The following is a 22,753-nucleotide window of genomic DNA, read 5'->3' on the forward strand; positions in this document are numbered from 1 at the left end:
TATTCACCCGTAGAACGCCGCGTAAGCAATCAGCATGAAAGCAAGCACAAGCTGCGGCCTGCTGCGTGGTTATTCTTCTGCCTTTGACCTTCGAGGAAGCACGTACGGCAGAAGGGCGGGCAAACTGACCATCTTATACGAAGAGAAACGCAGTAGCGCTTTGTAGATTTTTGTACTCGAGCCTTGGCATCAAAAACAGCCAAATCCTAGCAATGTAACGGCAGGAACGCCGTTCCTGCCGTTCTTTCAAAAAAAAAAAAAAACCCGTCCGCCTCTTCCCACGGGGGGAACTCGAGTAAATGCGTCGCAGAGTGGTGGGGGTATCGCGTGAATGTTGCGTAATTGGGCATGGGTTGGGAATGCTTAATTGTTATTTCGTCTTTATTATTCTTATTTATTGAATGAAGGAGAAGCGAAGGCAAGGAGTGTAAAGTTAAAGTCTGTCTTTATTGCTTGGTGCCGTCAAGCAAAGCGTCAAGTCAAGCGAAAGCCAAGCAAAGACGCCCTTGACTGAATTCCGAACGCGCGCTCTGCCGCTTATAGCCCGCGTTCGAGGGAGAGGAGTACGGAGGAGAGACGCGCATGCGCACGCTTCCGTACACAAGCGCGCGAACTTTCCACGCACCCACCACGCCGTTATCACGTGTACACGCCCTGCCGCCGTTACTCTTGAGCGCGACGCGGCGCACGGGAAGCTACGACGCATGCGCGCACAGACGCGTTCCCCCCCGCACCGCCGCAGCTGTTGTTGAGAGCGACGGAGCGCACGGGGTACACGCGCTCCTCCCGCACCGCCACACCTACTGTTGAGAGCGAGGAGGGTACGGGGGAGAGACGCGCACCTGCGCCTCGACGCGACGCGCATGCGCAGTGAGCGTGTGGACGGCGCCGACAACATCGACGAGTGACATCGCGAGCCTAAGAAATGCTCCGCATTTAAAACGTAACGAGTAACCGTTACAGTTCCACCGACCCTTAATGGAACGGTGGCGTTCCTCCGTTCCTCCAAAAAGGAACTACACTCTAATCCTGGTAACCCATAATGTAACTTCTAAACGAAAGTAACCTATAAAATAAAGGTTACAATGAACCCAGTTTGATGTTTTCTTTATCCCAGTCCATTCTAAGGGTTACAAGCATGAAGTTAAAAGCGGTTTAGAGGTTACAATAATGATTTATAGGTTACATCAACAAAATCTTACATGTAACCTTTACGTTGTAACCTATAAAACGCCCTGTAACCGATAAGAAATGCTCGTCGCGCCTTCTCTCCAGGCGGCCGTTTATTTCTCCGTTGCATGACGGGATATAGAGAAATGGCGGCGCTCGCAGGCCCGGTGGCCGCGTTTTCGCGCCACTCGAGCCTTTTTACCGCTGTGATACCCCTAGATGAAGCGAGGATTGCTGTTACAAGACTTATTTGTCGGCGTGAGTCGCGGAGGCTGCGGCGAGCCCATTTGTGACTGGCATCGCTACACGGCCTGTTCTTCTACGACCAGCATCAAGTTCGCATGTTGGACCAATGCCCCGGCGCCAGTGAAAGCGAACTCGGTGAGTATATTCCCGTAAGGGTTTCCGTGTTTTCATTGAATGTATCTTTTCGCTGGGGGCTTTTCAATTTGAAATTGCAGCATTCGAGAGGGATTGTCGTTACCTGACTAGTTGCTTCGCTAGACGTTTTTCGTTGTCCGCGACTGCAATTGAATGAAATAACGGGCTTGCGTTCGTTGCGTCAGACTGGAGCGGACGATCGGGAAAGCCCGTACATTATAAAAGACAACGGCGCTCGTGACCTGCTTTCTGCTCTGTTTGCGCGCCTTTATCATGCGTTGAGCTTTTTGTTTACGCTGTTGGCTGCATCGGGCGCACTTGACGAGTAATTGGCCCATGTAATTGTCAGGCAGCTCTGTTTGAATAATTGAAATTTTTCCCATTAAAGTCTTATATTATCGCGCTATTCTCTGGGTATTATCATTTTGTTTGAGCCGTCGGGAAATGTTCATTTTTCTCGCTGCATATATTCGGAATGGTGTCTATTTATTGGTCTTGTAGTAATATATCCGGATAAACACAAGGTGTGTGCTGCAGAAAAGTAGTCCACTAAATGCTGGCCGAAATTTCTAAACTCACTTTTGTCCAGCACAAGCCTCTTTTTTTGTGAAAGCTTGCCCTACCGCAAAATAAAAGGTTTTCATATGTACAGCACTCTTCATTTTTGTCATTATTTTCCTTGAGTGGGTAAATTTGTTAGTCATTTTGAGACAGCGGGCCATTTTCACCATGTTAAGTGAGTTTATTATTCTCATTCGCACAAATAAGTCGTTTATTTATTCGCGTGGTATTGCAGGGCAAATGGTTGTCTCACGTGCTCCTAGTGTAGTGCAGTAAAGCGACTTTACAGAATGGTGCTATGTATGAGCCAGCATGCAGGCTGCTTGATTAATGTTGTTTGTTGATGATACAGAAATTGTGACGAATTACACAGAGACAGGTGCATGTGTAAAAATGGGTGCTGTACCCTCATCGGTTCCTGGCTGTTCGAAAATTGTGGTTGCATCTGGCTACCTATTCTAGGCCTTATCATCACTACTGTTTTTCCTGCAGGCAGTGTTCCTTGAGCTGACAACCAGGACTCCCCTGCGTATGACACAACTTGAAATGAAGTCTGAGTTCAGTGGAAACAACGGTATGAAAATGCAATAACTAAAACACATTTATTCAAATATTTTTTGTAAAGATGGCACCCAGGCCTGCATAGACAAAAGTATGATTCACTTGTAAAAATGCGATGCCTTTCTTCAAATTTTATGATGCTATATTTCGTATCTTATTTTGCCTCATGTTTAGCGACTTTCTATCATTTCGTTACTACATGAAGGTTATGAATTCACATAACGATTTCCTCAGCATGGAGCTTTGTAGTTTTTCAGCAACTCTAGCTATTCTATAAGATGCGTGGTTTTGTAGAGCCAACAAGAACTCTTTTTCGAATAGAGCTCTTTAAGAAAGCTCCAGTTGTTAGTGAGTGCTTGTGCTGTGTTCTTTTCTTCGTCTTGTCAAGTTTGAGGTGTTCTTTCATTATGAATGTATACCAACTGCCCAGCTCTAAAGCCTATTACATTTTAACCCAAATAACCCTTCGAGTCATTACAGGTACAGACCTCCTGGGAATGCCACTTGAAAATCGGTGCAAGTTCTAGATGTATCCTCTCGCACAACACATCTGGACGAAGAAAAAATGTAAGTTGGCGATTCCTTTTTACTGATAGCCGAGGAAGAAACCACCGATAAGAACACTTTACTGAAATGAAAAACGTTTCGGCTTCCATGTGGGATCCTTGTTCAAAATGAAACTGCCAGTACAAGGGGCGGGGGAGGGGGAGATGTTTAAGTACAGCCAAAAATGTGACGCAGATGGCGTCAGCATCGTGAAAGCACGTTTTCTGGGTTTAGTGCGACGTTCGCTCAGTTGCGTGTACTAGTGATTCCACATGAAGGCGCGGAAATGTTTTTATTTTCTCTTTTGCAAATGTATGTCAGTTTATCTCGTAGCCCAAAGTTTCTGCCTGTTCTGTGTGAGCATGCAGAAACATTTCGCGAGATAAACTGGAGCATGGCACGATTAAAATTCCGGATAAACTGGAACATGGCACGATTGGCCTGTATGACTACAGTGGCCTCGCGTTGTTCTGAACAATGCGGCCAAATTACTCTGTGTAACGATTATTGAAATGATGTGAAATTATTAGGAAAGGCCGTAAATCACTCTTTCTGTGGTGCGGCATTTCATTTCATTCTCTTGTCTCCGTCTTCTTTTTCGTGCAATATATTTTTCGTACTTCACATGCCTGTGGTTTGGTGGGAAGGGCTTATGGTTGCATTGAATTTTGTTCTTTTTCTGAAATTTTCTGTAGATGGCTCTTCAAGGTGGGGAAATCCAAGTGACGGCCCCTTACATATATACCTCCATTTGCGGCAGCAGGGAACAAGTTATTCAGATGACCTCGGGAAATCTTCAGCGTGCCCTGATTTTGTGCCTGCTTGTGTACTACGTAAATTGCGAAGCTTACCTCTGAATTTTTCCAAGCGCCTTTTTTCATGCAGGAAATTATAGATCCCATTTAAAGTTTGTCCAAAAGACAGATTGCAATTGGCTTAGAAACTTGTTAGTGCTGCATAAAAAACGATAACTTGGCGTGGGAATCACAACTGAGGTGGAACTGTAAAGAGGAACCTAAGAGGGAAGTGTAAAGATGAATTCGTAAAGACGAGTGAATTCCAAGTGTAATCACAGACTCTTAGTGAAACGGAGAATGTAGGGTACATAGCCATAAACACTGCTTTGTATTAAACACTGAATTTGTAATAAACGTTTTTTCTACTTTCCCACATTCTGCGTTTTTTTCTGTGGGGAACCATGACAATAACGCTGTACTGGGAACGAGCACCTCTGAGAATCATCTTATAAATGTAGCTCAAACTCGAATTCGTCTGAAATTGTTCAATGGCAGTATCCAAACGATTCGAAATACTTTGCATACATCCGTGCAAATATTGAGGTAAATAATCTGTATATTTGGCCATGTTTGTGAAGCTGTTCATGGAACATTTATTAAATAGGTTTAATAAGGATATATGAATAAACCGAATTTTACCTGGAAGTCTAAAGCAATATAGGAAACCCCAATTCGCTCAGGAATCCGCACTCGTCTAATACTCATTAAGAAACGATAATAACATTGGGGTGAATCGCAGCTTTGCTTTTTAATAAATAGCCCGCAGGTGTTTCATAATAATAAATGTGAATGTTCAAAACTACTGATGCCAAATTTCTGGCTGTTAAATTCGCAAATATGTGTGCATGTACTGCAATTCTATTTTGATAATCATGGCCTAAGTTGAGACAAAAATTTTTGGCTTAAGGTTATGTTATCGTAACTTTGGCGTCCTTTTGAAGTATGCTATCAAGTGCATGTTTCCACTAAAGCTTGGTTTCACTAAAGCCTAATGTTGTTTAACTAAAGCTCAAATTCATGCCTGCAGTTTACCAAAAGACCTATCATGCATGTTTGATACTGGTTTCTTAAACGGCACACAGCTGATGCAAACATCAAATTTAGTTATGCCTGTTTATAAGACTTAAGCGTTGCCAATACTCGCTAAGATTTTTGGGTGACAACCTGGGTAACGATTATCGAACATGTAATGCAATGCATATATATTAAGAGGACATTTTCAAGCTTTTTGGAACCACAATTTTAGGAATTATAAAAGTACCTTCTCTTTTAGCCCCAGCTGCGTGGTCGGCACTTTATTTAATGGACGAACAAAAGACACCCGACGCAAAAGTTTAGACCGCGCAATTGACAGCATGGTCGCACATATCGTCTTCCAGTAACGCGATGTTTGTTTACCACGCGGGAAAGGCACCTTCAGGGTGTCGCCACAGAGGCGCCGGCGAAAGCGCGCCTGGCGCGCAACATGGCACCTTCCGGGTGTGTGGCCTTGGACGGCGGTAGATGTAACTTATATGAAGGTATACATGGTGAAAGCTGCAAAGTAACCCATAAGTGAGTAACCCTTACGTGTATACGTATATAAATGTTACGACGATATAGGTTACATTTGTACCTTATAAATTATAGGTTACAAAAATTCGAAAATGTATACCTCTATTAAGGGTTACCCAGCTTAGAGTGTAGTTCCAGGAACGCCGTTCCTTGTAACGCCGTTCCGTACAACACTGCCTTGGACCCAGGCCCTCTCCATCATCCCAGAGAAAAGTGTTCGTTGCCTTATTTAACTTTTTACGCGGAATCGGCGTCGCAGAGACAATTTAGAACTTTACCTGTGAGATCGTGTGGACTTTTACCTCACCACGCAAAGCTTCGTGTTCACTTTTAGGGGCGAAGCTCCTAAAGCCATGGGTCTGTCCATCCCTTGTGTCTCGTGGTACGTGACCGCCGCATGCTTTCGGAGATGTCGCAAAGTGGGCCGCGTTGCACGCGCAAGAACCGGCTGCAACCGGCAGCGTAAACCGGGAGCGCGAGCTTGTCTGTGTTCGCCAACGGAGGCGCGAGCGCACGTGCACTGCGACGGGGAGATCACGCAAGAGATCACGCCACGAACGCAGGCAATCGTTGTCGAGATCGAACGAGACGCAAGGACCTTTGCTCGTTTCCTCTCGTCTTGTTCGGGCACAAGTTCGCCCTAAATAAAAGTTCTTTCTTTACCGTTGTGTCCCATCCTACGTGACAAATTGTGGTGGAGGTGCGGGGTAGTCCTCGATGGCGCGGGGTCTTTCACCAGGTCTGGGCCTGGGAGCATTGACTCCGGAAATAAAAGTTGATTTGTACAATGTACGCACACAGTCTTACGTGTTTCTTAATGATGTAATGGGCGAACTTTCACGGGAGAGTTACGGTTACCGATGATCTCCCCCTCTCGAGCTTCACCCCACTTATCATCATTCATTCCGTGGAGATGTCGTGATTTTTTTTTCTTTTAACCTCTTCTTCTCCCCCTTTCTTCTGCCCTACTTCTTTAGGTGCATTTACTCCCTTCTCCCGATCCCCGCAGAGTATGTAGGCGGGAACATGCCGGCAAACCTCTCTGCTTTCATCTAATAAAGAGCTCTCTCTTTCTACACTGCTGTTCAGATGCTGCTAATCATGGTATTGCAGAACTTTGCGTCACTCCAGCTTCGTAATATAGGCAACATCAATCCATTTGTGGTAAAGCCTAACTTGCAGCCATTAGGCTCATGCTTGAAAAACAAAATGGGTTTCTTGTGGTTCAACTTTTGAAGCCTGAAATTTCAATAGTCATTGATTCTGCTCGAAAACAGAATGATGGAGTTAGTCTTACCGCAATCGTTCACCTGTGCACAGTTCACCATTATGATCTTTAATTGCACCCGAACAGAAATTCTTATAGAAATTAGAATAAATTTTCAGATACTAGTTATAAAACACACGAAAAATCTTATCTCCTGTTCTAACCAGAGAATACACATGCGCTGAATTTTTTCGCATAATAATAAAGTAGTTTGTGTGTATACCATTTCGCATCGTTAAGCTGCTTTGCCCAATGATGCCGGTCTTATATATGTAGTCCTCAATTTTTGTTGTGATCAGTCTTTGTACAGCAATCATATATTTTATTTGATGTCGCTGTGTATTTCTGCAATTGTATCAAGTCACAAATTGCAATTTGTTGTGGTTAGTTTTTCTCAACTAAATCATAGCTTTTTTAACAGCCATGGTATGTTTTTCTGCGCCTAAAGGGTTGCCCCATTGGGCGTTTGGCCTATATAGTTTTGAAAGCGGCTATTTTGCTTCAGTGTGAAATGTCGGGCTATATAGTATCGTGGCCCTTCAGTTTCGGCTCACTTTCTTTCATGTCATTATTTTTATACCATCATTTAAAATTAAAAGCCAACAAGTTTGGTGTCGTTTTAATTTCGTCACCTGCCTTATATTCCTTTTTTTTCAACTTTCCCTAAGGATTGGCTATCCATATTTTTATAAGTTTGTTAAGCAGTGGTTAGTTTAAGTGTTCAAACAATTTCGGCTGCGAACGTTCCCTGTAACATTAACATAGGCACTCTCTGCTCTTTGTTTAGCCTAGTAAAACCCCATTACCAGCTCCAATGAGGTCGTCTGTTGTAGACATGAAGTTTGAATAAATATTTGTTTGCGTTGCTTTACATATTTTGAAAGAATTGCTTGCTCATTTTCTTTCAACCCTGTTTCAGAATCCCGCTTAAGGTATTTTTATGATTTATCTTTTCCAGCACGCATTTGCCCTTCCTTCATATTGAGCTGTCCTGCTCAGCTCAAGAATAAGACACTGGACATTGCGGGTAACTACCTTGATTAGAAGTTTGATGCACTACTGAGAAGTCAAGGGTTTTGGCTCAAAGAACTTTTTTGCGGCTTATGTGTTGCACACCTACTTTCTTTCACTGCATAACACGTTTATGCTGTGCAGTGAAGCTCGAAGGATGTGGGCTGTAGTTCGGTAAAATTAACATATAATTCATTTTTTACAAAGTTTTGAATAATCAACAACCTCCAATGTTATGACTCCTGTACTGAGATGGGCTCTAATACTATACTTCATAAATCGATGTTTTAAAAGTCGGTGGGACAAAGTAGTTCAAGCAAATTATGAGCTGATGTTGAGCTTCAATGGAATGTCTCATAGAAGCGAGCCTAAAAAGCGCGAATGGTTCATACCATATTCGTGCCATATGGTGCATTATGTGGCTGCACACCTGCTGCGCCATTTGGGAACCGAGGATGACGCACCCTTTTTCTACTCGTTTAGGTGGGTGGTTTTGTAGGAAAAGCTCCGACAGACTTGGGTGCTAACTAGCGTACTATAGGGTACTATAGGGCTATAGGGTACTTTTTAGCTGAACAGGGTGCAATAAGGCACCCGTCTCTGGGGTGCTTCACAAAGGCTAGCACTCTTGCGGCGGCCAGCTGAACGCGCCCGTAGAAACACACACACACACACACACACACACACATATATATATATATATATATATATATATATATATATATATCTTGGAAACAAAAAGTCACACAGAGCGCGAAGAAATAAGGTAAGTAGAGGCAGAGACACACGAGAAAAACATTAAAATAAAAACAAAAGTTTACTGACGTTTCAGGAAGAGGACTTCCTTCTACTCTGAATTTTATTTATTTATTTAAAAAAAACCCTAAAGGCCCTCTGGGGAGGGTATTACATAGGGTAGGGGGGTTACAAAGGTGTCACATAAACTAGAACAAGAACAAAATAAACACAAGAACTAAAAAATGGTAGAAATAATTAACATTGCTAGAGTGAAAACAAATACAAAAATTAGGTAGAATAATAAGAACAGCTATTGGTACAGTAACTAGAACAAACTACACCGATTATAACCACATGGTATATTACAACATGTCATCTGACAACGCAAGAACTGAATGAAATGAGGCAGTGAAATGATACATATTATACATTGATATTTTTGCTCAAAGCATTAGTAAATTTAGTGGTATTAGGTTCAGTAACAATGTTTGATGGTAGATTATTCCACTCTATTGTGGTACGAGGAGCAAATGATTCGGCAAAAGCAACGGTATGACATGTGATGCGTTTGATTTTGCATGAATGATCTCGACGCGGAAAAATGGCGGCGGGTTCACACATAAATTCGTTATGAAGGCATGCATGGTAGTACAGTTTATGAAATAAAGTTAAGCGAGATATGTTGCGACGATGCGATAAGGTTTCAAGTTCAGCACGATTTTTTAATTCGGTTACGCTGGTATAGGGTGAGTAATAAGAAAAGATGAAGCGGACAGCACGGTTTTGTAAAGCTTCTAAGTCATTCATTAGATATGCCTGATGAGGGTCCCAAATGGCTGCCGCGTACTCAAGTTTAGGGCGTATTAGTGTAATATATGCTAACTTTCGTAAACGCGCGGGTGCATGTCTGAGGTTACGTTTAAAGAAACCAAGCGAACGGTTAGAAGACGCGAGGATATGGTTAATGTGATTATTCCATGTCAAGTTACTGGTTAGATGTACACCAAGGTATTTATAGGTGGAAGTTCTGTCCACGAGGCTGTCGTTTAATATGTAGGATGCTGAATTTTGGGAGGCGTGATTAGTAAAGGACACTAGTTTTGTTTTAGCAAGGTTTAGAGGCATTAGCCAGGTTGAGCACCATGTGTTTATAGCATTAAGGTCAGATTGTAGAATATCGTGGTCATGGTTAGATTGAATTTTACGGTATAATACGCAGTCATCCGCAAATAACCTTATGTTAGATTTAACGCAGTCTGGTAGATCATTAATATAAAATAGAAAAAGCAAGGGCCCGAGTACACTTCCCTGAGGAACACCAGATGTTACGGGGACTAGAGAGGAGTTGTGATTGTTAACTGATGTAAATTGCATCCTGTTAGAAAGAAAGTCTTTTATCCATGTTATAACAGCAGAGTCGATGTTTAGTAGCGTAAGCTTGTGAATAAGTCGATGGTGAGGAACACGATCAAATGCTTTTGAAAAGTCTAGGAAAATTGCGTCGACTTTAATTCCAGCGTCTACGGATGAATGTATCTCGTGAATGAAGCCAGCAAGTTGGGTGTCACATGAATAGCCTTTACGGAAACCGTGCTGATGCACAAAAATAAGGTTATGTTTTTCGAGGTAGTTAATGATCTGGGAGTGAATAATATGCTCCATGAGTTTGCATATGGTGCTGGTTAGTGAAATAGGGCGATAGTTCAGGGGTGACGTACGATCACCAGATTTGAAAAACGGAACAACCTTCGCCACCTTCCAGTCATGGGGTATAACGCCGGTGGTTAGAGACTGTTGGAATAGAGTGGATAATATTGGGAATATGCTTTGTGCTATATTTTTTAGAATAGTTTTATTTAAACCAGTGTTGTCAGCCGAAGAAGAAGTCTTGAGATTAGTCAGAAGAGAAAATATGCCAGCATCGGTTATGGTTATTTCAAGCATAAATGCATCAGTGCTACTGCGTATGGTTGCCTGTGGGAGGGAAGATTCGACTGTAAATACCAAGAAAAATGTTTTGTTCAGTAGTTCCGAACAGTCACTGCCAGTTATTATTAGTGAATAAGGAAGTCCTCTAACACTTTTGTTTCAATGTTAATGATTTTGATTTTCTCGCATGTGTGTGTCTCTACTCACTTTATATATATATATATATATATATATATATGTATATATATATATAGCTTTTTCTCACGCGGTATTCTTTTTTCTATGCTCCCTTCTGATTTACGAACTAGATTGGAAGCGGTCTTGGATGCTTGTGGCTTGCAGAAACACGACTGCGGATATATGAACATAAATCCTGCGAAATGTTAGGGAAATAAAACAACAAGAATGAAATTAAGGTTGCCAGGTCCGGTTTACTGACGTTATGTTTCCTTTTTACTCCATGACTCCAAAAGTTCCTTACATCTCTGAAAGATTCCCTTTTTCCCTTTTCGGCCAAAATTACAGCGGAATATTTCCCGAAAAGGGGAAGATTTCCCGCAAGGAACATCACTGTACCGGCACCAATTTTTTATGTTCTCTTCTTATTGCTTTTATCCATGTTGCAAGGCTCAGCAATCGTGAAACAAACACTTCAGCACGCGATAAATCATTACACAAAGCAGCCTGAAAACCATCAGTCCCGTTTTCAGTTTTTTCAAGTACGGAGTGGCCGTAGGACCGGACCACACCACTTCCTTGCACTTTTGCGCGAACTTCAAAACGCTGCGGTCGGGCTGTTTCGACAGCCCCGCCACCGAAGTTGAGCGGCTGTGCTGCCTGAAGGCGGTTGCGGTGAATTTCTTGACGAGTGCTTTTAAAAAAAAGAGGGGATGGAGGCTTCGGTTGAGATTCTTCTGTTGAGATGTTATGTTGAAGCTCCTTTTTCGCGTGTGGAACTTCGCTTCTGTAAGAGTGCCATCCTGGCGAGCAGTTAACATAGCTGTATCTCAGGTGTCGTCCAACAGTTCGTGAACGTTGCCAAAGCCTTGACGCCGCTCGAGAAGCGACGTTTGTGAAGTGACGTCACGGGAGTCTGTGAAACGTCGGTAAGACTCTGCTACTTTACGTTATTTATTTATTTATTTATTTATTTATTTATTTATTTATTTACAACGGGATGTCGCCACGCTTTTTGCCGATGTGCTGCGCGGTGCTCCCTGTGCTGTTACGCAGGGTGATAAATGAAATCAAATTAAAATTTGTTCCGCGCTTTCCAGGCCGCTCAACACTTCAGCTATGGTATAGAATTTAGAAGTGCCACCCTCTACTGAAAGAAAACTGAAACGAGCAAGTGACGCCACGTTGGGGGATCACCGTCCAGGGATTGCCGCAATCTGGACCGTGTTGGCAGATTCCTGGGTGAAACGATCCTTTTATTTTCAGATGTAACCCGCGCGCCATCTACTGGAACCTTCCGTTAATGTTGGACTTCTTAGTATGCCGCCACGAGGTATAAGCTAAGGTATATAAGGTATAAGGTATATAATGAAAGATCAATGACAGCCATCGCGCCTGTTGAAAGCTACCACTTGAGCCGTTCCACTCTATGAAGGAGAACGATGAGCGAAGCTGAATTGACACATAATTTTGGAAAAAGGTATACTACCTCTTCACAGCAGCCGTGCTGTGAGGTATACCTCTTCACGGGTTCCTCAACGCCATCCATGCAATCTCGGAAGGGGTACCATGGAATGGGGGATATATACAGTTCCGTTCGTGGTGGAGAATATGATCATGCACCCATAACAAAAATGCTAGTAAAAAGGTAGTAACGGGTTGTGTTTACTAACTCTTTACGAACTTTACTATCCCCAGAACAGTACGTAAGTCCTGCCAGTAAGTATGGATCGAGCCTGAATGCTATCGTTACTAGTCTAGAGTTGACCGGTGCTTGTCTGATACTAACATTCACTGAGAGCAACAAAATTCTATGAAATATTTACCATAATAACTACAGCACGCTCCCCACTCCCAATCACGATTAAAAAGCTTTTGCAAATTCACATTCTTATAGGTATATGCTCACATTAAAATATATAATTCTAAAATTTTAGCTGAAAAATTTGATTTTTTGCGACAAGCTCACTGACTCCATTAGAGGACTTCCGCTGCTCGCTATAAAGGAAAAGAGAGCGGATGTACTTGTAAGTTATACTCGCTCTCCCCGTGAATCCCATTGGTTTTCTTGCGCAATTTATTTGTTGTCTAAGTGTGATGTTGCCGTGTTGAATGTGTCTATTCCGTACTGCGCGCTCAGCCGATACACATTGTCACGCGTAGCTTTTTAGTATGTTATGCATGGCGAGCTAGTAAAAGCACTAAGTGCCTAGTGGATACTGGCAAAACTAACTGGGTAGTGTTCTGTTAATAAGTGAAGCGAGCTTTTTTTTTTTTTTGAGAGTGTGGCATATTCAGGCAGAAAGTCCTTACACGAGCACGCGTCCGCTTTGAAGGATCCTGCGCAAGTTTTCTACCGCACTGGGCACGCATGAGCTTCGAACAACGGCAGAGAGAAGGCGCTGGTCTTTTTCTGTCCCACGGGAAAATTTCAGGGAACCTTCGGTACCATGTGCTCCTGCTGCACATCACGACAAAGACAGCACAATGTACTCCAAATGCAACTCTCGTAAACTCCAGTTCTGCGAAAACTTAAACGCCCTTTAACAACCAATCAAGCTCCCATAATAACGGGAGTAATACCAATTCATACGTATTTCTGTTGGCGGTGAAGGTAATGCGATGTTCAGCGTGGCACGCAATGTTGAAGGTTTACGTTGTGTCGCTTTAGGAAGGACGATGAACAGTAAACACCATAGTGTAGCTTCGAGTGACCTTCCTCACATTGTTTGTTTTATTTACCGCAGATTTTAGCAAATTTATTCTCGTTAAATTTCTCTCAGCAAGGGCTTTTCGTTTGTAGTCTGGAAAGAGAACCCATATTGCCCAAAAGAAGCTCTAAAAGTTGTATTTATTATCCATCTCCTGGACCTCTTTTTTTTGCTCTGGTTAGATCGACGCTGAATGTGCACGCGCCGCAATGCAACCGGATCCACAAGGTCTCTGACAAATGCCCTTAAAGGTATTGTTTTTCGCATAGCAAACTCGACAGCTATATACACAAAGCCACATTTCAAAGCTCTAAGATCACCTAAATCCTGTTGACACATAGCGGCAGTTTCTAGCAATGATTAATTTACCGTTATTTAATTACCAATGAAGGCATCATTAAAGTTCTGTTCATTTAAAAATGCTTTGTCTCGATCCCCAAACATGCTTTAACAAAACAAGCTTCCACAAACTTGTCTGCAAAGACGCACAGAAAAGTCACTGGTCGGTCATTGCGCCGAAACAGGTATGCAAACCTATAGTGCCAGATACCTAAATAAGTAGGTCGCATTCATCTCTTCGTGTTAAATAAGACGATGAGATGTCGATGTCAAACCATTTATTAACATTTATTAAGATCATCAAATACCTAACAGAAAAAGTTTTTTGAATGATTGATCGATTGAATGAATGACTTATAGTCGCTCAGCACAAACTGTTGGCCCTCTAGAGACATGAAATCAGGTGAGCATATTCCTTACAAGACCGTGTGATTTTTAAAACTTTTTCTCCTAGGAATATGAAACCTGCTAAAACGTGCTTTGGAGCAATTTTAATGTCTCCTCTGCTCCTGAAGATATCAAAAATTACATGTGGTGTCACGAAACTTTGCTCATATGTATACAGATGCTTTGAGAAACAACCTTACATCTGTCCCCACCACCGCCAAATACGGGAGCGAATCAATAGTTTCCTTATCTGATTATCAATGCCAATGAAACCTACGACGTTGTGGAGTTTCTTCGGGCTTGTAAACCTCGCCCGTACAAAGGTCACAAAAATAATGTCGCTTTATGTTTAACAAGTTTAAATAAAGAAAATAAGCAGGTCGTGTAAAGTTCTTCTAGCAAATAACACTTCATAAGCTGCAAGTTGAATGACGCTTTAGCTGAGTAAATGCGTATACGCACCTGCCACATTCCCGCGGGGCATGTAATCTTGACACCAAATTTAGATACCGTGCATTACGACGAGGTAAACAAGCGTATGCGGCCTATTGAACTGGTTTACTGCGCTTGTTTGTTTAAAAGTGGCTCCAACCCGCACTTTCATCCTTTCCCGGCATTAGTATCTGAGGAATGTGTCTTGCAAATTGGGATATGTCGGGTCGTACTCGCGTGCTTTTCTTTTTACACACTGCATTAGTACATAAACTTGATTACCAAGAACGACCCGTGATGGTGCCTATTAAACCTATTTTTGTGCTATTTTCTTCCATACCTGAAGCATTTCCTTTAAAAAACACATTTCCTTCCCGTTTTGTAGTGCGTTCTTGTGCATTTTGTTGTTTGTATAACACCCGCTTTTGCGTACAGCGGCCATGAACAGAGCATAAGTCGCTCTGGTGACTTCGCCGATAAGATGAAAAGTGCAGTTCTTCTTAGCGAAAAAATTGGGCCCATCTCCCCGCGAGGGAGACTCGAGTAAATGCGTAGCATAGGGGGTAGGTGTATTGCGTTAACGTTTAGTGTTTGGGGAGTTGGTGGCAGTGAATGCGTTGTATCAGCAGCTTCTTGGCGTAGTTTGAATGAGTCAAGGATATAAGGCGCGTTCGTAGCCTCCCATTCTGTGTCGGCGTTGTGGCGCAGTGGGTAGAGCACCATGTACATTGCGTTCCGCCCGCAGGGTCGAGGGATCGAAACCAGGCGCCGGATAGTATTTTTTTTATATAGTGTAGGGGGAGGGGTGCGGACTACGACTACGGACGTCAACGCGGGTGACATCGTGAGTTACTGAAATGCTCTGCATTTAAAATAATTTAGGACAGGTATATACTTAGGTTCAGCAAGGCATAGAAGTGGGCTAGTTGGTGGTGTTTCAGCGCTTAACAAAGATGTTGAAACCTCTGCACTTTAAGGTATGTTTCCCATTCGATGCAAGCATATACGCCACCGCAATAAAGAGACGTTAACGTCACTTGTACTCATTATGAAACATGAAATAACACAATTGTACACACAATGCCAAAAGAATATTAAGATGCTGCATGGAAAGCTAACCAAGCCAGAGTCTTTGCGTGTCTTTCCCTGTGTAAAGTCTTATCACTTAATTGTTTTCGGTGCTGAACTATAGAGCAACTGCATGCTTTATATATCAGCATAAAAAGCTCTTCTATCATGCTGAAAAATCGTTTCTTGGGGTCACCTTTTTCTTCTCAAGTATCTCTCAACACTTTATGCTGGGATAATAAAATTTAGTCCATTAAAGCCAAAAGGACACAGTTATTGCGGTTGCTAAAACAACGCGGGAAAAAACGGGTAATTTGTAAATGTTAGTTCTTTCACTGAGGTTAAGTAACATTCATCTTGAGACAAACAGAAAAGCATTCAATGAACTAATATTTATACTGGTTTATCAGAAGCATTTACTTTTCCGAAGGAAAACGTACACTTGTGAACGTGAATTCAAGTGGATCACTGAGTGATGATGTCGAAAATTTACGATTAAGGAGAACGGCAGCGAATGAGGCGGAACACGCTGACACGGGGCTCCACTTACATTCTCTGGCGGAGAGGTGACCCTTAGATCCTCCGTGGTGGCTTTGTTGGGGCCCGACGGCGCCAAAATTGAAGGCAGTGGGTGCAGCGGCCCGAGCTAGGCTGTCCCTTCGGGCGAAGCGCTGCGGTCACGCCGGTGTCACGACGGGGGCCACCGGCGTCGGCGGCCGCGGTTGTGGAACGCGAGGCTGCAAGCCGCTCGGGGTACGGGAAGGAGTCATGAGCCAGCGGCGATGAGCGCGGCCCGCAACACTCGCTCGGGGTTAGGCCCCCGAGTGACTCGAGCCAAGCCGAGCCACGACCGAGGGGCAGCCGGGAAGCCGCCTTCCCGATAAGCTGGCTTCCCACCACCCTCGCCCCGGCGCCCACTTGGCCCCGGCGGGGGAGGGAGAGGGCCATGACGGTTAGAAAGTGCCTCTCGGGGATGATGGCGGCGAGGCTTTTAGGTTTGTGCTGGTTTCGGTTTCCTGACTGCTGCGCGCCGACCCTTTCCTCGCTCGGCCGACCGGCTGGCCGCGAGGAATCGCCTTTCCCTCTTGGCGTCCTACCCTTCCCGACCGGCGGGGCGAAAGAAAAAGGGAGCCAGTTGCCTCCGTTCCTTCTCGCTCTTCGAACTACGGGAGCTATGCAGAGATGCGCCGGCGCTGCGCGCATGCGCCGGAGCCCAGAAGCCCCCTGATTGGCCCACAGCGAGCCGACGGGGGAGGTGTCCCCGCAACTGGCCTTTAGCGGTGGCGTCAGTTGCCGTTGCTCTCCCGGATAAGAGAAAAACGCTGCAAGCCAGGGTGCCGAATGAGCGGAGCCTTCGACAGGGGAGAAAAGCGATCCCACCCACGCCTTCCCCGCGGTCGGGTTCAAGCGAGGGAAGGCGCAAAATGGCGTGTCTTGGCGCGGGAGAGGGCGCTCGTTCTCGTCCGGAAAGGAGGGAGAGCGGCGGGTTACGCGAGCTGCCGAGGCCAGCTCCTCGGCTCGACTCTCGCGAGGGCGGTAAGTATGGATTTCCCCACCCCACACCGTGCTCTTTCGAGGTTGCATCGACACGGTCCGAGCGGCGTTCGACCGGCAGCCGCTTCTTTCGGGAAACGTGCCACTCCTCCGACCCGTCTCGTCTTCTGACGTGGCGTGCCCGAAACAACGGCTCCCGCTATCGCCTCCTCGGCCGTTTCCGCGCCCGTCAGCGAGCCTTTTCACAGCACCCGGGCTCCTTTTGTTTAACGTCGATCGCGGAGAGAAAAAGTCCGATGCGAAGGCGACAGAAACACCCCCGCTTCCACGCCATAGCCGAACATCACGAACGTATGGCCTTCGTCGGCGATGCCCTCGCATTTCTTTGGGGCGTTTCTTCGATGCTTCTGGCACCGGCATAGTTGGGCCGGTAAAGATTTTCCCATGAAATGGTCGATGCCGTGCCTTGGCCTTGCCACGTCGGAATCGTGGCGTGACGTTTCCGAGAAAATGGAAGCCTAGGAAATATGTCGGGATGTTTGACACTTCATCCCGGCACTCGTACGGACGGCGCGTGTTTGCAAGACGTGTTGTCGATCCGCACTAATGTTCTCCAGGAGGTTTTGCGGAATGGCAGAAAAGTTGTCCCTTCGGCTGTCGTTATTCGCACGTGGTGGTACATCTGGCAGATTCGCGCGGGAAACTTGTCGTTTTTCAATTTTCGCAGGAATATGCGCCAGTGGAGCGGTTATATTTTTCGACACCTAGCGTTCTGTAGTACTTTCAACCACGATCTCAAGTTCGTGTAGCCGGATTACACGCTGCAAACTTTCCATTCCTCCACCATTGTTTAGTTAATTCCGTGGGCGAGATGCAACGACGTTTGCACTTATTTTCCTGCGCTGAGATGGACAGTAACTTCAATGGCCTGTTTCCGCAAATCGATCTTTTAATGTTCGAAATGCATTCTGTTGTGAAAACTGATGTTGTGCAAGCCGCGGTTGCGGTTTCTATCCTGTCTTTGTTATGCTTCCTTCAGGGGCTGGCTTATAGGCCTTCAGTGCAGCAATCATCGAGTTATGATGGCCATCCAGTCCATTCAAATAAACCCATTGAACTCGCAAACGTATCGCCTATGGGCGGTCAGAGTTCTCACGAGCATGAAATGACTTCGGAAGTACCCATCCTGCGGTGACCAACTTTTTGTGTGATCCGCGGCGAAAGTTCAAACATCTAATTCAGGAATCAAAATGAATTTTCAGCACTGGGAGTCAAACCCAGGTCCCATTTGTTCCGAAGCGAAAGTCCACGTGTCTGTCGCCGTGAATGAGAAGCTTTATACAGAAGTTTTATAAGCTGTTTATTACGCCGGGAAGTGAAGAAAAAACTTACCCAGTGTAGAGCCTGCCTCAGAATGAAGAGACCCACAGGCGAGAGGATTCGACATAACAACAAATACTTCCCGCGATGGCTCAGTTGGCTAATGCGTTGCACTGACCACACAAAAATGGCCTTTGGGCGCCCATGAAAAAAATTGAGAGCTGTAGCTCCCTGTGGCCACCCATAAAAGGGCATAAAGTAGGCTATAGCCAGCTATTAAAGGGGCCCTGCAGCACTTATCCCCGACTACTCGGGATGTATTTTGGGAAATGTATATTGTCCCGGAAATCTTTGCCCGCGAGAATGATAAAATTCGTTCCCTATCACCGAAGCTACGCGAGATCAAAAATGACGCATAATCGTTCCCCCTCAACGCTACCGCGGACTGCACGACAAAGACTGCGCTCTCTCTCCCGGAGAGGGGGGCCCTTCGATATGTCACAGGCCGGGGAGTTTTTTTTTTTTTTTTTCACCGCAACGTGGAAGTGCCGATTTCCTGTCTGGTGCAACAAAAATGCAGGCATTGGTGGCCACTCGCAAGAGCGCGCTGCGGCTGGTAGGGCGTTTTTGATGCAATAAAAGTTTGCTGTCGAGTGTTCTGGTTGCAGGGGAAGTATTGAGCTTTTCATTTAAACTCCGCGCGCGCTCAAAACACAAAACAATTGGCCGCATATCTGCTCCTTTCGCTGCAAATGTCGACGAAATACGATAGTCGACTGTCGCCCCTGCAAAGTGAACGCCTCCCTTCTCTTACCCACTCACCTCTCATGCTGTTCCTCTCCCGTCTCATTCCTCCCAAGATAACGTTAGATGTTTGCTCCCGTCAATTCAAATTTACCACGTTCGAGTGCTCTAGTCGTGCCCTCGTGCCCTCGCGGAGTCCCTTCTAAAACGTTTATAGGACCGCGTTGCCCTACTCCAAGAGCGTGCCAAGCGGAACGTGAAGCCTATCTAGTGGAAACATTCGTTGCTGTTGCCGTTTCATTTTTTTTAATTGCCGCCCGGCAGCGCGGGAAACAGCAGGCGACGATTTTCTGCAGTTGATGTAGTATTTTATTTGCTATCGCAAAAACCAAGCATTCCCGAGTTTTTAAATATAGGAACACGGCAAATATCAAACATGTATCAATTTTATGCCTTATATTGGCGTAATATTTTGTTCTTGTCCAACAATGTGGACAAGTATGGACATATGAACTATAAAGTATGAACAGCGGACGTAGACGTTCGGATTTGGCTGTGGGTGCATAAGACTATTGGGCAGTTTCTGTTTCACTTTGGCAGGGTGGCTGAATCGAGTGACAGACAGACAGACATACAAACAGAAAGACAGAAAGACCAAAATGTCTGCGTTTAAGTAGCCCAAGAAAGGCTATCGTCTTTAAAATTGATTGTCATCCCGCCCTGCAAAAGTGGATGTCCAGCAAAGCTGTTGTAACCCCCTACAAAGGGTGATACAGGAGGCTAGGAAATGTTTCTTGTCGTCTAGGCGGGCTTGTCGCTTGCGCTCTGCTAGTGTCACTAGATAAGGCTACAGAGTAACCGCACTCCTTTCTCCTACTGTTTCGTGCTGCCGCCATGATCATAGGTCAGTTCGCATTAGGTGACATTTGTTTACACTGCGACGGTTCATGGGCGCCGCCATTTTGTTGATGCGTTTTAGCTAGTCAACTCTAGTAGGCTTTGCTCTGCTGCTCAGCTGCTCCGAGCGACTGACGTCGATCCGAATTCGCTGATGTCGCATGCAAGATTTTCTGCGCCTATCTATCGACATCACAGTCGCGGCAAAAGTGCGGCTGCGACCACCGGCACCGCCCAGGGCGCTTTGCTCAGGATTATCTGGTGCTCCTTTGGAACCCGTCCCGCCATGTCGGTTTGTGCGAAAAACTCCCGCCCCTTTACTCTGGCCCCTATACCGTGTAGTGAGGTACGAGATTTACCCTGTTGCTGCACCCACCTCAAGTGGCATAGCCAACGCCGAGATGACGCTTGCTCCACGGGGAGGAAGGGGGAGATGATGGGGGAGGTAGTTCAACGGTGCGCATGGTCAATGCCCACAAAGATCCCAATCCCCATGAGCCTAGGAAAAGAGAAGAAAGCGGTAGACTTTTAGATGCGACGCTGAGAGCATCTCTTGTCGGCGGCCCTGTCCTTCCTGCGTGCGTCCGTCGTTGTCGGCGTCCGCACTCTCCTCCGCTCACCACCTCTCCTCTCCAATAGCGAACACTCTCTCGCGAGGGGCATTGGATTGGATTGGATTGGATTGGCTTGGCTTGGCGTGGATTGGATTAAAGTGGATTGTGTTGGATTGTGTTGCGTCATAGCCGTGGCAGACGCACTGGCGCTGGCGCGTGCCCAGGTGAGAGCGAACACTCTCTCTCAACATCTGCGGGTGTGGTGCCCAGCGCGCTCCCATTCCGCCGGTGGGTGGCGCTGCGCGCGGTGCTGCGCATGTGTAGAGCACTGCACGGGCCGGAATTTCTAGGCCCGGCCCGACCCGGCCCGATAGAGACACGGCCCGGGCCCGGCCCGGGCCCGACAAGTTTTTAAAACGGGAGCCCGAGCCCGGCCTGAGCCCGACAAATTTTTAAAATGTGAGCCCGAGCCCGGCCCGAGCCCGACAAAAATTTAAAATATCAGCCCGAGCCCGACCCGAGTCCGGTAGAATTTAAATGAAATCCGTGCTCGCCAGACTTTCTAAGTATCAGCCCGAGTCCAAAAGGCTATAAACATGAGCCCGAAAACGCTTCCTGTTTTTAACCTAGAAGCGTAAGCAGAAAGCGACTGCATAAAGCAATGAATGGGAAATACTGTGATCACAATAATATAATTAGGATTTTGTTAGTGTTGACTCAACAGACTAAGTTTGCGTACATTTACTGCTGGAATATTTGACAGCATTTTGCTTTTGCTATCTGTTGCTAAAGGAACTCGGAGATTGCGCCACGGGTTCAATTCGGGTCCATACAGGAACGCGCCTGAAATTTGAGCAGACGTACGTGACCGCTTTCATGACTTCATTTCTGTCTTTCCCTTCAGTGATGAAGGCAGCATTATTTTGTCTGCGTTTGTTTTCTTTTCTGCCTTGAATCATGGTTTCAAAACGTTTTATCCGAAACATTGGCTCTGCTTCGAAAATTGGTCCCCGAAACTATGCACGGTTGTGACTACCGCTCATACGAAAACATGTGGGCGTCCGGCGTTCCTACTTTCGGCAAAAGAATGGGGATGTGCGGACCTTGAAGGCAGCAGCTGATGGCAACAAATCTTGTCTGCATTGCCTCGGCATTTTTGGGCGACAGCTTGCTTTCCGAAGTGGAGGAACCGCTTCAGTAGGGTTTGGTTTCGCCCTCCACGGACCCGTAGCATCCCGACGACGCTGCGGCCGCGCATGTGCGCTGTGAGTGACCCATTTATTTTGTTCGAGGACGACTTCGAGCCAGCCCACCACCACCAGGGGGGGGTTCCGGCAACCGTTCGAGACAAAGCGATGACGCGGGCCGCGCGACCCTTCGTGGAACTTCTGTGAGGTGGACCCCAGCGACGGAATCTTTACGGCTCCCAGCCTCAGGGGATGTGTTTGTGTTGTTTTGTGAATGACTGCTTCTCCCCGCGTCTCCTCTCTCGTGCCTATTCCGTCAACCCCCATCCTGTACACAGCAGTGTATTCCACGTGTGCACTCAAAATAAAGAGCTGTACTCCCATTCTTCAGTCTCCCGCTTCTTGTGGAGGCCCAGGCGCTTGGAATGCAGGGCCACGCGTCGTGACCGAGGAGCCGCTTGCTACAACGGAGGTGGCAACAGTAGACAGTGCGAAGTCTATGTCGCCTTTGTTCTGTTTGTTTTATTTCAAAAAGCAGAAATAAAAGACAGTCATGTTGTATTGTGTGTCTGGAGTGCCCTCGTCTGGCCTGCTCTCTCCCACTATGCTGCCCAGACTGTCTGTTTTATAATTGATGTGAAGGCTTTCTGAGCGGAATCGTCTATTTATCATGTTTTTTAACGGCGCCATAGTGACATTGCACTTCGCTTTTTTTTCTTTTCACTTAACCTCAAATATCAATGGGAAAACTTGCTATCAACAATTTAGAATTAGCGTCACACCGCTGCCGTGTCTCAGGCACTGCTCGGGCCGGCAAGGCCCGAAACATTTTTCGTTCAAGCCCGAGCCCGGCCCGGGCCCGAGAAAATGTGTGCTACCCGGCCCGAGCCCGGCCCGCGGGCCGGGCCGGGCTCGGGCTTTCGGGCCG

At 45.8% G+C, this 22,753-nt stretch overlaps 1 protein-coding gene and 1 long non-coding RNA gene across 3 annotated transcripts in view; one reads left to right on the top strand and one right to left on the bottom strand.

The window, feature by feature from the left end:
• Window positions 1-16,583, bottom strand: part of Dsf (nuclear receptor dissatisfaction) — a 131,846-nt gene extending 115,263 nt beyond the window's left edge. For both annotated transcript variants that reach the window (XM_077685749.1, XM_077685748.1), the window contains exon 1: window positions 16,180-16,583. The gene's annotated coding sequence lies outside the window, so the exon portion shown is untranslated. The remainder of the gene's footprint in view (window positions 1-16,179) is intronic.
• LOC144152802 (uncharacterized) lies at window positions 2,318-4,266 on the top strand. Its single transcript, XR_013319227.1, has 3 exons — window positions 2,318-2,686; window positions 3,154-3,240; window positions 3,915-4,266. It is a non-coding gene; the product is annotated as an uncharacterized LOC144152802 (long non-coding RNA).
• Window positions 16,584-22,753: the final 6,170 nt, after the last annotated feature.

The sequence above is a fragment of the Haemaphysalis longicornis genome, unplaced genomic scaffold (genome assembly GCF_048455015.1).
Source record: "Haemaphysalis longicornis isolate Haplotype H1 unplaced genomic scaffold, Haemaphysalis longicornis Haplotype H1 scaffold_9, whole genome shotgun sequence".
NCBI classification, from domain to species: domain Eukaryota; kingdom Metazoa; phylum Arthropoda; class Arachnida; order Ixodida; family Ixodidae; genus Haemaphysalis; species Haemaphysalis longicornis.